This window comes from Arachis hypogaea, chromosome 4 (assembly GCF_003086295.3).
Source record: "Arachis hypogaea cultivar Tifrunner chromosome 4, arahy.Tifrunner.gnm2.J5K5, whole genome shotgun sequence".
NCBI classification, from domain to species: Eukaryota; Viridiplantae; Streptophyta; class Magnoliopsida; order Fabales; family Fabaceae; genus Arachis; species Arachis hypogaea.
Window position 1 is genome coordinate 34953148 of NC_092039.1, and position 18116 is coordinate 34971263.

General features: G+C 36.3%; 1 long non-coding RNA gene across 1 annotated transcript; it reads right to left on the reverse strand.

The window, feature by feature from the left end:
* Positions 1-15840: 15840 nt before the first annotated feature.
* On the reverse strand, positions 15841-17154 carry LOC140184309 (uncharacterized). The gene is made up of 3 exons (XR_011880741.1): positions 16716-17154; positions 16296-16348; positions 15841-16134 (listed from the first exon to the last, which is right to left on the reverse strand). It is a non-coding gene; the product is annotated as an uncharacterized lncRNA (long non-coding RNA).
* Between the last annotated feature and the right edge of the window lie 962 nt (positions 17155-18116).

Consider the following 18116-nt stretch of genomic DNA (forward strand, 5'->3'; position numbering starts at 1 on the left):
CTCAAGGGATGCATTTTCCTCCACACAACTATTAGGAGCAACTCAACACCTCTTTAGAAGGCTTGAGTTACAACATGGACCAACTAAGGGTAGAGCACCAAAAGCACTCCATCATTCTCCATGAGATTAGAGAAGATCAAAGAGCCATGAGGGAGGAGCAACAAAGGCAAGGAAGAGACATAAAGGAGCTCAAGCATTCCATTGGATCTTCAAGTGGAAGAACTAGCCACCATCACTAAGGTGGACCCGTTCTTTGATTTTCTTGTTCTTATTTTTCTGTTTTTCAAATTTGATGCTTTATGTTTGTCTATGTTTGTGTCTTAATTACATGATCATTAGTGTCTAGTATCTATGTCTTAAAGCTATGAATAATTCCATAAATCCTTCACCTCTCTTAAATGAAAAATGTGCCTAATTATAAAAGAACAAGAAGTACTTGGATTTCAAATTTTATCTTGAAATTAGTTTAATTATTTTGGTGTGGTGGCAATACTTTTTGTTTTCTGAATGAATGCTTGAACAGTGCATATTTTTTATAGTGAAATTTATGAATGTTAAAATTGTTGGCTCTTGAAAGAATGATGAACAAAGAGAAATATTATTGATAATCTGAAAAATCATGAAATTGATTATTGAAGCAAGAAAAAGCAGTGAAAAAGAAAAAAATGGCTAAAAAAAGAGAAAGAAAGAAAAAGAAAAAGCAAGCAGAAAAAGCCAATAGCCCTTTGGTGGACGAAATTGTGATCACTATTCTTTTGTATTTGTATGAAATCATTATTGTGGCACCAGTTGTTATCACAACTCCGTTCAACTAACCAGCAAGTGTACTGGGTCGTCCAAGTAATAAACCTTACGTGAGTAAGGGTCGATCCCACAGAGATTGTTGGTATGAAGCAAGCTATGGTCACCTTGTAAATCTCAGTTAGGCAGATTAAATTGGTTTATGGGTTTTTGAAAATAGAAATAAGAGAATAGATTATAAAAAGGGATAGAATACTTATGCAGATTCATTGGTAGGAATTTCAGATAAGCATATGGAGATACTGTATGGCTCAAGGACGCCTGCTCTCCCACTGCTTCTACTCAATCCTTCTTACTCCTTTCCATGGCAAGCTTTATTTAGGGGTTCACCATCAGCGGTGGCTACTTTCAATCCTCTCGGGAAAATGATCCTATGTGGCTGTCACTCGCACGGCTAATCGTCTGGAGGCATCACCCATGGTTGATGGCTACATCCCATCCTCGCAGTGAAAACTAATGCTCACGCACTCTGTCACAGTACGGCTAATCACTGGTTGGTTCCCGCTCCTACTGGAATAGAATCCCTTGATTCTTTTGCGTCTGTCACTAACGCCCAGCACTTGCAAGTTTGAAGCACGTCACAGTCATTCATTACCGGAATCCTACTCGGAATACCACAGACAAGGTTAGACTTTCCGGATTCCCAGGATCCTACTCGGAATACCATAGACAAGGTGAGACTTTCCGGATCCTCATAAATGCCGCCATCTATCTAGCTTATACCACGAAGATTCTGTTGGAGAATCTAAGAGATACGCATTCAAGCTCTGTTGCATGTAGAACGGAAGTGGTTGTCAATCACGCGCGTTCATAAGTGAGAATGATAATGAGGGTTACTTATCATTACATTCATTATGTTCTTGGGTACGAATGAATATCTTGGAATAAGAATAAGAGAGATTTGAATAAAAGATAATAGAATTGCATTAACACTTGAGGTACAGCAGAGCTCCACACCCTTAATCTATGGTGTGCAGAAACTCCACCGTTGAAAATACATAAGTAAAAGGTTCAGGCGTGGCCGAATGGCCAGCCCCCCCTAACGTGATCAATGATCTCCTAAGATGAAGAATAAAACAAAACTGAGACCAAAGATGTCTAATACAATAGTAAATTATCCTATTTATACTAGACTAGCTACTAGGGTTTACATGAGTAAGTATTTGATGCATAAATCCACTTCCGGGGCCCACTTGGTGTATGCTTGGGCTGAGCTTGATCAATCCACGAGCTGAGGCTTCTCTTGGAGTTGAACTCCGAGTTATGACGTGTTTTGGGCGTTCAACTCCGGATCATGACGTTTTTCTGGCGTTTAACTTCAGACAGCAGCATGAACTTGGCGTTCAACGCCAAGTTACGTCGTCATTCTTCGAATAAAGTATAGACTATTATATATTGCTGGAAAGCCCTGGATGTCTACTTTCCAACGCCGTTGAGAGCGCGCCAATTGGAGTTCTGTAGCTCCAGAAAATCCATTTCGAGTGCAGGGAGGTCAGATTCCAACAGCATCAGCAGTCCTTTTGTCAGCCTTCTTCAGAGTTTTGCTCAAATCCCTCAATTTCAGTCAGAATTTACCTGAAATCACAGAAAAACACACAAACTCATAGTAAAGTCCAGAAATGTGAATTTAACATAAAAACTAATGAAAACATCCCTAAAAGTAGCTCAAACTTACTAAAAACTACCTAAAAACAATGCCAAAAAGCGTATAAATTATCCGCTCATCACAACACCAAACTTAAATTGTTGCTTGTCCCCAAGCAACTGAAAATCAAATAGGATAAAAGAAGAGAATATACTATAAATTCCAGAATATCAATGAATATTAATTTAATTAGATGAGCGGGACTTGTAGCTTTTTGCTTCTGAATAGTTTTGGCATCTCACTTTTTCCTTTGAAGTTCAGAGTGATTGGCGTCTCTGGGAACTCAGAATTTCGGATAGTGTTATTGACTTTCCTAGTTAAGCATGTTGATTCTTGAACACAGCTACTTATGAGTCTTGGCCGTGGCCCTAAGCACTTTGTTTTCCAGTATTACCACCGGATACATCAATGCCACAGACACATAACTGGGTGAACCTTTTCAGATTGTGACTCAGCTTTGCTAGAGTCCCCAGTTAGTGGTGTCCAGAGCTCTTAAGCACACTCTTTTGCCTTGGATCACGACTTTAACCACTTAGTCTCATGCTTTTCACTTGGACCTTCATGACACAAGCACATGGTTAGGGACAGCTTGATTTAGCCGCTTAGGCCTGGATTTTATTTCCTTGGGCCCTCCTATCCATTGATGCTCAAAGCCTTGGATCCTTTTTACCCTTGCCTTTTGGTTTTAAGGGCTATTGGCTTTTTCTACTGCTCCTTCTTTTTCTTTCTATTTTTTTTCGCCACCTTTTTTTTTTCGCAAGCTTCCTTTTTCACTGCTTTTTCTTGCTTCAAGAATCAATTTCATGATTTTTCAGATCATCAATAACATTTCTCTTTGTTCATCATTCTTTCAAGAGCCAACAATTTTAACACTCATAAACAACAAGATCAAAAATATGCACTGTTCAAGCATTCATTCAGAAAACAAAAAGTATTGCCACCACATCAATATAATTAAATTAAATTCAAGGATAAATTCGAAACTCATGTACTTCTTGTTCTTTTGAATTAAAACATTTTTCATTTAAGAGAGGTGAAGGATTAAATGGATTTTATTCATAGCTTTAAGGCATGGTTACACACTAATGATCATGAAGTAGAGACACAAAACATAAATAAACACAACATTTAAAAACCGAAAACAGAAAGAAATAAAGAACAAGGAATGAATCCACCTTTAGTGGCGTCTTCTTCTTGAAGGACCAACAATGTCCTTAAGCTCTTCTATGTCCCTTCCTTGCCTTTGTTGCTCCTCCCTCATTGCTCTTTGATCTTCTCTTATTTCTTGGAGAATGATGGTGTGCTCATGATGTTCCACCCTTAATTGTTCAACATTATGGCTCAAATCTTCTAAAGAGGTACTGAGTTACTCCCAATAGTTGTTGGGAGGAAAGTGCATTCCTTGAGGCATTTGTTGATGATGAACTTCCTCATGTTCTTCTTGAGGGCCGTGAGGAACTTCTCTTGTTTGCTCCATCCTTTTCTTGGTGATGGGCTTGTCTTCTTCAATGGAGACATCTCCATCTATGATAACTCCAGCTGAGTAACATAGATGGCATATAAGGTGAGGGAAAGCTAGCCGTGCCATAGGTGAGGACTTGTCGGCTATTTTGTAGAGTTCATTGGAGATGACCTCATGAACTTCCACTTCCTCTCCAATCATGATGCTATGGATCATGATGGCCCGATCCATAGTAACTTCATATCGGTTGCTTGTAGGGATGATGGATCTTTGGATGAACTCCAACCATCCTCTAGCTACAGGCTTGAGGTCCAGTCTTCTTAGTTGGACTGGCTTGCCTTTGGAGTCTATTCTCCATTGGGCTCTTTCCACACATATGTCCGTAAGGACTTGGTCCAACCTTTGATTAAAGTTGACCCTTCTAGTGTAGGGGCGTTCATTTCCTTGCATCATAGGTAAATGAAACGCCAACCTCACATTTTCCGGACTAAAATCTAAGTATTTTCCCCGAACCATTGTGAGATAGTTCTTTGGATTCGGGTTTATACTTTGATCATGATTCCTAGTGATCCATGCATTGGCATAGAACTCTTGAACCATCAATATTCCAACTTGTTGCATGGGGTTGGTTATGACTTCCCACCCTCTTCTTTGAATTTCATGTCGGATTTCCGGATACTCATTCTTTTTGAGCTTGAAAGGGACCTCGGGGATCACCTTCTTCTTTGCCACAACATCATAGAAGTGGTCTTGATGGCTTTTGGAGATGAATCTCTCCTTCTCCCATGACTCGGAGGTGGAAGCTTTTGTCTTCCCTTTCCCTTTTCTTGAGGATACTCCGGCCTTAGGTGCCATTGATGGTGATGGAAAAAAAAAAAGCTTAGGCTTTTACCACACCAAACTTAAAATTTTGCTCGTCCTCGAGCAAGAAAGAAAAGAAAAGTAGAAGAAGAAGAAGAGAATAAGGAAGAGAGGGAGAAGAGTTGGTTCGGCTATGTTGGAAGAATGTGGGTTTGTGATGTGTGAAAATGAAGAAGAGTGGAAGGGTATTTATAGGGAGAGGGGAGGGGATAGGTTCGGCCAATTTGGGTGGGAATGGGTGGGAAAATGAATTTGAATTTTATGAAGGTAGGTGGGGTTTATGGGGAAGAGTGGGTTGATGTGAATGGTGAATGGGGTAATTGGGAAGAGGAATTGAGGTGATTGATGAAGAATATTGGGAATTGTGACATGGGGTATTCAAATCACAAAAATAGGATTAGGAGGTAAGGTGGGAATATGGTAGTTGGGGATCCTGTGGGGTCCACAGATCCTGAGGTGGAAAGAAATACCATTCCTTCACCATATAGGCATGTAAAATGCCTTCATGCATCATTCTGGCATTCAAACGCCCATTGATGCACGTTCTGGGCGTTCAACGCCTATGTAATGTATGTTTCTGGCGTTGAACGCCAGTTTCATGCTTGTTTCTGGTGTTCAGCGCCAGTTTGTCCTCTCTGTGCACCTTCCTGGCGTTTAATGCCAGGTTGTTGCTTGTTTCTGGCGTTCAGCGCCAGAATGGTGCTCTGTTCTGGCGTTGAACGCCAGCCAGATGCATCTTACTGGCGTTGAACGCCAGTCTGCGCTGCCTCCAGGGTGAACAATTTTTTTCTTCTGTTTTTGACTCTGTTTTTAATTTTTTTTGATTTTTTCGTGACTCCTCATGATCATGTACCTAATAAAACACAAAAATAACAAAGAAACAAAATAAAATAAAATTAGATAAATAAAATTGGGTTGCCTCCCAACAAGTGCTTCTTTAGTGTCAATAGCTTGACAGTGGCTCTCATGGAGCTACAAGATGATCAGGTCAATGTTAGTGTGTAGTCCCAACACCAAACTTAGAGTTTGGATATGGGGTTTGAACACCAAACTTAGAGTTTGGTTGTGGCCTCACAACACCAAACTTAGAGTTTGACTGTGTGGGCTCTTCTTGACTCTGAACTGAGAGAAGTTCTTCCTGCTTACTTTCTTTTGTCACAGAGGGATGGCCATGTGCCTTAAACACAAGGTAGTCCCCATTCAATTGAAGGACTAATTCTCCTCTGTTGACATCTATCACAGCTCCTGCTGTGGCTAGGAAAGGTCTTCCTAGGATGATGCCTTCATCATCTTCCTTCCTAGTGTCTAGGATTATGAAATCAGCAGGGATGTAAAGGCCTTCAACCTTTACTAGCACGTCCTCTACTATTCCATAAGCTTGTCTCAATGACTTATCTGCCAATTGCAATGAGAACAAGGCAGGTTGTACCTCAATGATCCCCAGCTTCTCCATTACAGAGAGTGGCATCAGATTTATCCCTGATCCCAGATCACATAGAGCTTTTTCAAAGCTCATGGTGCCTATGGTGCAAGGTATTAAGAACTTGCCAGGATCTTGTCTCTTTTGAGGTAGAGTTTTCTGAATCCAAGTATCTAGTTCATTAATGATCAAGGGAGGTTCACTTTCCCAAGTCTCATTACCAAACAACTTGGCATTCAGCTTCATGATAGCTCCTAAGTATTGAGCAATTTGCTCTCCAGTCACATCTTCATCTTCTTCAGAGGAAGAATAGTCTTCAGAGCTCATGAATGGCAGAAGGAGATTTAATGGAATCTCTATGGTCTCTAGATGAGCCTCAGATTCCTCTGGATCCTTAATAGGAAACTCCTTCTTGCTTGAAGGACGTCCCAGGAGGTCTTCCTCACTAGGATTTTCGTCCTCCTCCTCCCTAGTGCATTCGGCCACTTTGATTAAATCAATGGCCTTGCACTCTCCTTTTGGATTCTCTTCTGTATTGCTTGGGAGAATACTGGGAGGAGTTTCAATGACTTTCTTACTCAGCTGGCCCACTTGTGCCTCCAAATTTCTAATGGAGGATCTTGTTTCATTCATGAAACTGAAAGTGGCCTTTGACAGATCAGAGACAATATTGGCTAAATTAGAAGTGTTTTGTTCTGGATTCTCTGTCTGTTGCTGAAAAGATGATGGATATGGCTTACTATTGCTCAGCCTATTGCGTCCACCATTGTTAAAGCCTTGTTGAGGCTTTTGTTGATCCTTCCAGGAGAAATTTGGATGATTTCTCCATGATGGATTATAGGTGTTTCCATAAGGTTCACCCATATAATTAACCTCTGCCATGGCAGGGTTCTCAGGATCATAAGCTTCTTCAGAAGCTACCTCTCTAGTACTGTTGGATGCATGTTGCAATCCATTCAGATTTTGAGAGATCATGTTGACCTGTTGAGTCAACACTTTGTTCTGAGCCAATATGGCATTCAGAGTATCAATTTCAAGAACTCCTTTCTTTTGAGGTACCCCATTGCTCACGGAATTCCTCTCAGAAGTGTACATGAATTAGTTGTTTGCAACCATGTCAATGAGTTCTTGAGCCTCTTCAGGCGTTTTCTTCAGGTGAATAGATCCACCTGCAGAATGGTCCAATGACATTTTCGAAAATTCAGAGAGACCATAATAGAATATATCTAATAGGGTCCATTCTGAAAACATGTCAGATGGACATCTTTTGGTCAACTGCTTGTATCTTTCCCAAGCTTCATAGAGGGATTCGCCATCTTTTTGTTTGAAGGTTTGAACATCCACTCTTAGCTTGCTCAGCTTTTGAGGAGGAAAGAATTTATCCAAGAAGGCAGTGACCAGCTTATCCCAGGAGTCCAGGCTATCCTTAGGTTGTGAATCCAACCATATTCTAGCTCTGTCTCTTACAGCAAAAGGGAAAAGCATGAGTCTGTAGACTTCAGGATCAACTCCATTCGTCTTTACAGTCTCACAGATCTGCAAGAACTCAGTTAAAAACTGATAAGGATCTTCAGATGGAAGTCCATAAAACTTGCAGTTTTGTTGCATTAATGCAACTAGTTGAGGCTTAAGCTCAAAGTTATTGGCTCCAATGGCAGGAATGGAGATGCTTCTTCCATCAAATTTGGACGTTGGCTTTGTGAAGTCACCAAGCATTCTCCTTGCATTATTATTATTATTATTTTCGGCTGCCATGCCCTTCTTTTGTTCGAAAATTTCTGAAAGGTTACCTTTAGAATAATTTAATTTAGCTTCTCTTAATTTTCTCTTCAGAGTCCTTTCAGGTTCTGGATCAATTTCAACAAGAGTGCCTTTTTCCCTGTTCCTGCTCATATGAAAGAGAAGAAAACAAGAAAAGAAAGAGGAATCCTCTATGTCACAGTATAGAGATTCCTTTATGTTAGTAGAAGAAGAAAGGGGTGAAGAATCCAAATACAAGGGATATAAGAAGTTTGGATTCTTAGATGAAGAGAGGTGAAGAGAAGTGTTAGTAATTAAATAATTAAATAGAATAAGAGAAGAGAAGAGAAATTTTCGAAAATAATTTTTGAAAAAGAGGTTAGTAATTTTCGAAAATCAAAGACAAAATATAATTAAAATTAAAATTTAAAACAAAAAGAATTTTTGAAAAAGAGAGGGAGAATTTTCGAAAATTAGAGGGGGAAAAGTAGTTAGGTGGTTTTGAAAAAGATAAGAAACAAACAAAAAGTTAGTTAGTTGATTGAAAAAGATTTGAAATCAAATTTTGAAAAAGATAAGAAGATAAGAAGTTAGATAAGATATTTTGAAATCAAATTTTGAAAAAGATAAAATTTTTGAAAAAGATAAGATAAAAGATAAAAAGATAAGATAAAAATTTTAATAAAAAGATATTTTGAAAAAGATTTTTTTAAAAAGACTCAACTAACAAGAAACTACAAGATAAGATTCTAGAATTTAAAGATTGAACCTTTCTTAACAAGAAAGTAACAAACTTCAAATTTTTGAACCAATCACATTAATTGTTAGCATATTTTCGAAAATTTGATATAAAGATAAGAAAAAGATTTTGAAAATATTTTGAAAAAGATTTTTGAAATTTTCGAAATTTATATAAAAAAAATGAAAAAGATATGGTTTTTGAAAAAGATTTTGAAAAGATAAGATTTTTAAAATTGAAATTTTGACTTGACTTGTAAGAAACAACTAATTTAAAATTTTTTTGACCAAGTCAACCCAAAATTTCGAAAATTTGGAGGAAAATAAGGAAAAGATATTTTTTTGATTTTTTGAATTTTGAATTATAAGAGAGAAAAACAACAAAAATAATCAATGCATGAAATTTTTAGATCAAACCAATGAATGCATGCAAGAATGGTATGAATGTCAAGATGAACACCAAGAACACTTTGAAGATCATGATGAACATCAAGAACATAATTTTGAAAAAAAATTTTTGATGCAAAGAAAACATGCAAGACACCAAACTTAGAAATTTTTAATGCTTGGAAAATGTGAATGCAAAGATGCACATAAAAAACAACAACCAACACAAAACAAGAATTCATCAAGATCAAACAAGAAGACTTGTCAAGAACAACTTGAAGATCATGAAGAATACTATGAATGCATGAGATTTTCGAAAAATGCAAGAAAAAATTTTAAAAGCATGCAATTGACACCAAACTTAAAAATTAACACAAGACTCAAACAAGAAACACAAAATATTTTTGATTTTTATGATTTTCTAATTTTTTTGTATTTTTTAAAAATTTTTTTTTTCGAAAATATTTTTGGAAAAACGAAAAATAAAAGAAAAAATTTTTGAAAAAGATTTTTGAAAAGAAAATTACCTAATCTGAGCAACAAGATGAACCGTCAGTTGTCCATACTCGAACAATCCCCGGCAACGGCGCCAAAAACATGGTGGACGAAATTGTGATCACTATTCTTTTGTATTTGTATGAAATCATTATTGTGGCACCAGTTGTTATCACAACTCCGTTCAACTAACCAGCAAGTGTACTGGGTCGTCCAAGTAATAAACCTTACGTGAGTAAGGGTCGATCCCACAGAGATTGTTGGTATGAAGCAAGCTATGGTCACCTTGTAAATCTCAGTTAGGCAGATTAAATTGGTTTATGGGTTTTTGAAAATAGAAATAAGAGAATAGATTATAAAAAGGGATAGAATACTTATGCAGATTCATTGGTAGGAATTTCAGATAAGCATATGGAGATACTGTATGGCTCAAGGACGCCTGCTCTCCCACTGCTTCTACTCAATCCTTCTTACTCCTTTCCATGGCAAGCTTTATTTAGGGGTTCACCATCAGCGGTGGCTACTTTCAATCCTCTCGGGAAAATGATCCTATGCGGCTGTCACTCGCACGGCTAATCGTCTGGAGGCATCACCCATGGTTGATGGCTACATCCCATCCTCGCAGTGAAAACTAATGCTCACGCACTCTGTCACAGTACGGCTAATCATTGGTTGGTTCCCGCTCCTACTGGAATAGAATCCCTTGATTCTTTTGCGTCTGTCACTAACGCCCAGCACTTGCAAGTTTGAAGCACGTCACAGTCATTCATTACCGGAATCCTACTCGGAATACCACAGACAAGGTTAGACTTTCCGGATTCCCAGGATCCTACTCGGAATACCACAGACAAGGTGAGACTTTCCGGATCCTCATAAATGCCGCCATCTATCTAGCTTATACCACGAAGATTCTGTTGGGAAATCTAAGAGATACGCATTCAAGCTCTGTTGCATGTAGAACGGAAGTGGTTGTCAATCACGCGCGTTCATAAGTGAGAATGATAATGAGGGTTACTTATCATTACATTCATCATGTTCTTGGGTACGAATGAATATCTTGGAATAAGAATAAGAGAGATTTGAATAAAAGATAATAGAATTGCATTAACACTTGAGGTACAGCAGAGCTCCACACCCTTAATCTATGGTGTGCAGAAACTCCACCGTTGAAAATACATAAGTAAAAGGTTCAGGCGTGGCCGAATGGCCAGCCCCCCTAACGTGATCAATGATCTCCTAAGATGAAGAATAAAACAAAACTGAGACCAAAGATGTCTAATACAATAGTAAATTATCCTATTTATACTAGACTAGCTACTAGGGTTTACATGAGTAAGTATTTGATGCATAAATCCACTTCCGGGGCCCACTTGGTGTATGCTTGGGCTGAGCTTGATCAATCCACGAGCTGAGGCTTCTCTTGGAGTTGAACTCCGAGTTATGACGTGTTTTGGGCGTTCAACTCCGGATCATGACGTTTTTCTGGCGTTTAACTTCAGACAGCAGCATGAACTTGGCGTTCAACGCCAAGTTACGTCGTCATTCTTCGAATAAAGTATAGACTATTATATATTGCTGGAAAGCCCTGGATGTCTACTTTCCAACGCCGTTGAGAGCGCGCCAATTGGAGTTCTGTAGCTCCAGAAAATCCATTTCGAGTGCAGGGAGGTCAGATTCCAACAGCATCAGCAGTCCTTTTGTCAGCCTTCTTCAGAGTTTTGCTCAAATCCCTCAATTTCAGTCAGAATTTACCTGAAATCACAGAAAAACACACAAACTCATAGTAAAGTCCAGAAATGTGAATTTAACATAAAAACTAATGAAAACATCCCTAAAAGTAGCTCAAACTTACTAAAAACTACCTAAAAACAATGCCAAAAAGCGTATAAATTATCCGCTCATCACCCTTTAAATCAAAAGGCAAGGGTAAAGAGGATTCAAGGCTTTAAGTAGCATTAATGGATAGGAGGGCCCAAGGAAATAAAATCCAGGCCTAAGTGGCTAAATCAAGCTGTCCCTAACCATGTGCTTGTGTCATGAAGGTCCAAGTGAAAAGCTTGAGACTGAGTGGTTAAAGTCGTGATCCAAAGTAAAAAGAGTGTGCTTAAGAACTCTGGACACCTCTAACTGGAGATTTTAGCAAAGCTGAGTTACAATCTGAAAAGGTTCACCTAGTTATGTGTCTGTGGCATTTATGTATCCGGTGGTAATACTGGAAAACAAAATGCTTAAGGCCACGGCCAAGACTCATAAAGTAGCTGTATTCAAGAATCAACATACTGAACTAGGAGAATCAATAATAGTATCTAAAATTCTGAGTTCCTATAGATGCAAATCATTCTGAATTTCAAAGGATAAAGTGAGATGCCAAAACTGTTCAGAAGCAAAAAGCTACTAGCCCTGCTCATCTAATTTGGACTAAGTTTCATTGATATTGTGAGATTAATTGTATGTTCTCTTCTTTTTTATCCTATTTGATTATCAGTTGCTTGGGGACAAGCAACAATTTAAGTTTAGTGTTGTGATGAGCGGATAATTTATACGCTTTTTGGCATTGTTTTTAAGTAGTTTTTAGTATGATCTAGCTACTTTTTAGTATATTTTTATTAGTTTTTAAGCAAAATTCACATTTCTGGAATTTACTATGAGTTTGTGTATTTTTCTGTGATTTCAGGTATTTTCTGGTTGAAATTGAGGGATATGAGCAAAAATCTGATTCAGAGGCTGAAAAAGGACTGCTGATGCTGTTGGATTCTGATCTCCCTGCACTCGAAATGGATTTTTTGGAGCTACAGAAACCCAAATGGTGCGCTCTCAATTACGTTAGAAATTAGACATCCTGGGCTTTCCAGAAATATATAATAGTCCATACTTTTTTTGAGTTTTGACGACACAAACTAGCATTCAAACACCAACTCCCTGCCCTATTCTGGCATTAAACGCCAGAAACAGGATAGAAGCTGCAGTTAAACGCCCAAACTGGCATAAAAACTGGCGTTTAACTCCAAGAAAAGTCTCTACATACGAAAGCTTCAATGCTCAGCCCAAGCACACACCAAGTGGGCCCGGAAGTGGATTTCTGCATCATTTACTTATTTCTGTAAACCCTAGTACCTAGTCTAGTATAAATAGGATCTTTTACTATTCTATTTTGATCTCTGGATTATCTTTTGATCCTTTGATAAGTTTTATGCTATCTTAGACTTTTATGGGGGCTGGCCATTTGGCCATGCCTGGACCTTCATCACTTATGTATTTTCAACGGTGGAGTTTCTACACACCATAGATTAAGGTGTGGAGCTCTGCTGTTCCTCGAGTATTAATGCAAAGTACTATTATTCTTCTATTCAATTCACGCTTATTCTGATTCCAAGATATTTATTCGCACACAAGAACATGATAAATGTGATGATCAAGGGACACTCATCACCATTCTCACTTATGAACGCATGCCTGACAAACACATCCGTTCTACATGAAAACAAGCTTGAATGCATATCTCTTGGGTCTCTAATCAACGATTCACATTGACTCCCCTCTGAAAATGGGGCATCTGAATCTGAGATTAGAATCTTCGTGGTATAGGCTAGAATCAATTGGCAGTATTCCTGAGATCTGGAAAGTCTAAACCTTGTCTGTGATATTTCGAGTAGGATTTGGGAAGGGATGACTGTGACGAGTTTCAAACTCGCGACTGTGGGTGTAGTGACAGATGTAAAAGGATCATTGGATCTTATTCCGACACGATTGAGAACCGACAGCTGATTAGCCATGCAATAGCTGTGCCTGGTATTTTTCATTCGAGACGAGAAATCCGACAGTTGATTAGCCGTACAGAAACCGTAGAGGACCATTTTCACTGAGAGGATGGGAGGTAGCCATTGACAACAGTGATCTCCAACATACAGCTTGCCATGGAAAGGAGTATGAATGATTAAATGAAGACAGTAGGAAAGCAGAGATTCAGAAGGAATAACGCATCTCCATACACTTATCTGAAATTCTCACCAATGAATTACATAAGTATCTCTATCTTTATTTTATATTTATTTATCTTTTAATTATCAAAACTCTATAACCATTTGAATCCGCCTGACTAAGATTTACAATATGACCATAGCTTGCTTCAAGCCGACAATCTCCGTGGGATCGACTCTTACTCACGTAAGGTATTACTTGGACGACCCAGTGCACTTGCTGGTCAGTTGCCCGAAGTTGTGTATCATGATTTCGTGTACCAGTCGTATAAACTAAAACGAATAAAAAAACACAATTGATGTAGTAGAATAGCATTTAAAATAGCATGTTATAATAAAATTTATTGACTGCTAAAATATCTTGCCAAGCATTGCAAGTGCTATTATTTTATTCACATTTTTTCCATAGTAAGCAAGAAAAATTGAAAAAAAATTACCACCTACCCCGTATTATGTTTTTCAAGAGTGATAAAATAAAATAATTCATAAATTGATATATATTAAATAAAATTAGGAATCCAAAAAAATTTAAACATACACAGCACAAATTTCTTAAGGGTAAAAATAACACTAAAAACAACAAATGAAAAGAGACAAATAGTTATGATGATTGTCTCTTCCCAGATTTCATGTTCTGAACATGATAGATTCCTTCACTCTAGCATACTCTGCACAAATGATGTAAATAAGAAGGCATTTTTATATCCTAAAATATGATGTTTTATTCTTTCTTTTACTTTTGTCCTATGTTTGATCTTCTTAAAGATATAATCTAAAGTTTTTCTATCCGTACCTTAGCATTTATCCTCTCAACCTCCCCTTGTAGGTCTGCCTCCCTCAGAGATACTGACTATGTACCCTACATCTCAGCTTAATTTGCTGCCTTTAATCACCCCGCTCAATTTGCCCGTTCTGAATTTGCCGACATTAATATGTAAAACTCTAAGAATCACACCTTAATTTGAGTTTGTAGAATCAAACTTCAAAATCATCAAAAACTACTTAATTCACATATGCAGTTTAAACCTTACAATAGAAAAATTTAAAGTCCTTAAAATAATAAATAGATATCCTTTTATTCCACAAAGCATGTTTAGGAATTCAAACATACACACAATGAAAATAAAAAAAGTAACACCTCATTTAAATTCCTAAAGAAGCCACCTTAAATTATTTAACTTACATTGTGAATAATTCTTTTTATCAAACTAAGCATTTTCTTAACTACTAACTAATTCATTTTTCTTATACTTGAGTTAAAGGATATTGTTTGTTAGATTAAAACTGTCTAGCCAAAATTTATTTCTGGAGACAATGACAGTCCATTTTCATCATTGGTAGTACTACTAAAAGGTAAACAGAATATTTATTATTTACTCTCAGAGCCTATTAATCAAGAACTAATGCAAAATAAAACTGAACCCAAACTTACTATACAGAGTGTTGTGGAGGAGAAGTCTATATAAACCAAATCAATCAAGACTGTGACCGAAAGAAGATAGGGAAGTACATTGTTGCTTTCAAAATCAGCTATATTTCATATTCATATTCTCAGTTATAAAAATAAAATTACACAATTTGAGGGTGTTTTTCCCTTTTGAAATCAGGATTTGAACAAAATTTGACGGCAATTTTTCATTTGAAAATTAGAGCTTGAGCCTATAAATTTAAGATATTAATATATTAAGATACATAGTTAGCTACAACATGCACTTCTTGCTAAAATTAATATGATTTAACATAGACATTTTTTTGGAGAGAAATCCCAACTTAAATTTTAAATAAATTAGAAATAATTTTGGTGATTGGGTTTTCTTTATTATATTTTAAAATTACCGAGACATGTTCAAACACACATATTGACAGACTCCCATCATTTTTTTCCACCTAAAATTGTATATTTATCATCTGACATCCTATAATTATCCTATCATGCTTAATTTAATTTATTCCATTCCTTATCATCCATTTTATCATTTGGTACAACCTTATGAAGATCATAGGTACTCAAAAATATAAGTAAACAATTTGCAATAAATAAAGAACACATACCCAGATATGAACATTTGTGATGACAGGACACTGATATTGAAAGGTAGGCACTTGTGCCAGAAAATCCTATATATAGAGCATAAACCAAACAAAATTTCATCATTGCCATTGATGGAACGAATCGTAACAATAAAACAGCAAATCACATCATCATCTATATAAAAAGAGGAACTTTAAGCATGAAAATTGAATTAGTTGACAGAAAAACCATTTTTGTTTGGCCAAATAAAATGAACACCTTAAAAATAATGAAAAAAGAAAATGAAAAAATACAACATTTCATTTTATTTTTTTTGTTTGATAATTAAAACAAAAAACAGCATTATCCTTGTAAAACCCTGCACAAAACTTTTATTATATTCCTATACTACATTTTTTGAACTTACAAAAACCCTAAAATATGATCTTTTTTTGTTTTCGATTTTTTTGATCATTAGTTGCATTGCAGCAGTAATAAATGACACCCTGACTAAGAATCTAGATATATAGTCAAAATGGAGCCAAAAAATGTTTGGAACAGGGTACTCTTTTGTTGATTCGTGGCCGCTTCACATAGCTGCAACAATGATAGACACAATTGCAACATCACTATTAAAGCAAACATAGAAAACAAAATCACTTGTAATTAAAATGCAATGAACAAAAACTTGATCTAAAAGAGTAATAATATAATATATGCATGGATGTATATATAGATATATAAATGTAGATGCGTGCCTGTTGTAGACTCTTGAACCTTGCATTCTCTTAGAGCAGGTGATCCACTTTACCTAACATACCACAACATGGAATACATGAAAATTTTAAGGACCAAATTATCATAAATTCATAATTCAATTGAGTAACTAAAAGAGGGAGAATTATCATCATACTGAAGAAGGAGGGGGACTCAACCCATAAAAGAAGTAAGAAAAGTGAAAATTAAAAAAAATATCTTGAAGTTCAAAAAAATGAACGAAAAAATAAAGTTCCTAAATTTCTGATATGACGTATAAAGCTAAAACATTGAAAACAAATTATTAATCAGAATAAGAAAAGAATTAAGAAAAAGTGAAATTAATCCAAAGCAAGATTTTAAACTCAACGTCAGACCACCAAATACTTTGATCATTTTGAAAAGTTGAAATTAGAACTTACCGAAGAAAGAATGCTGCCTGAGATCCCAGTGTAAAGGGTATAGTGCCTTGCATCCTCCCCCTTCTGAACCCTATGTCTCCTTCGTTATCTGAACACTCACAAAGAAACAAAATTATGAACAGTTCGCGAGCAAATGCAAAAAGGGAAAAGTTACAATTTTTTCCATATGAATAAGTCCTAAATCATCAGATCACATATATGATTTCATAAACTTATTTTTTATCCGGTTAAAGAAGAAATATATCAATATAAGGGTCATTTGAATAAGATACTACTTGGTCTAATTTAAGTACTATTTTAACCAAAAATCATATCCAAATCTTGATAAGATAATGATGCAGAAAAGATTCATTGATTAATAAAAAAGCAAAAGCCAAACTAAATAATAGCATCATACACTAAAAGAGACATTAACAATCACAAATTAAAACACTTAATTGAAAACAATACCTATGGAGGAACAATTTAAGTAATGAAAGCTGTGAACCACACCTTTGGAAGTCCACTTGTCTTGTGCAACTCACACCTAACCTTGATACCTTTGCCAATTTCAACCACCTGCCATGAAAATTTATTATTTTCCTTACAAAACAAAGTATCATTGAGAATTTGGTAGAGTAATCCGTGCTCATAAATTGTAACAATAGTGCTAGGAGATCGCCATATATAAAAAATCCATAAAAATAAGATAAAATATTCAATTGATTGAGAGAACCTCAATAGCTTTGCCAATTTAAGTTATAAGTGAGTTAAAAACTTACACAGTTGAAAACTGCCTGAGCTCCTGGTCCTGGACATAAAAGAAAACATTTTGTGAACCCTAACCCAGTTGATACAAATGATACAGTTACTGTTTAAACCCCAACTCCAACTCCATATCATCCTACCTAAACCATGAATGCAAAAAGAAGAAAGCCTTTCATATGTGAACGCTAATGGATTAGGGAGAGTGAACGGCACTAAGAATTAATTTCAAAAGCCTTTCAAAATCATTTTAGAGGAGTCACTTTTTAATTTCAAAAGCAAAATTCTAGATTCACTGCCATATTTTTTCAAAGAATTAAAAGCCCTTTGACAACAACATTAACTATAAATTAAAAACTTAATCCATAACGTATATCGAAAAATTAGAATATATTGCATCTTCATCATAAAAACTAAAATGGCTTGACATGATCCTTTAAAATTGTCATCATTGTTCCTATAGTATGAAAATGAATGTGTTTAGATCTCTAGTGTCAATCAGTAGAGGCATTAATAGAATTCAAGTCTACTATGAAAGGAATATCTGCTTGGAACTTTAGCATCATTTAGAATGGCAATGGTCAAAATCATGAAGGCTAGAAGTTGAATTTTCATATTAGTTCAATGAGCATGAGGCCAAACTGCAATCAGAAATTA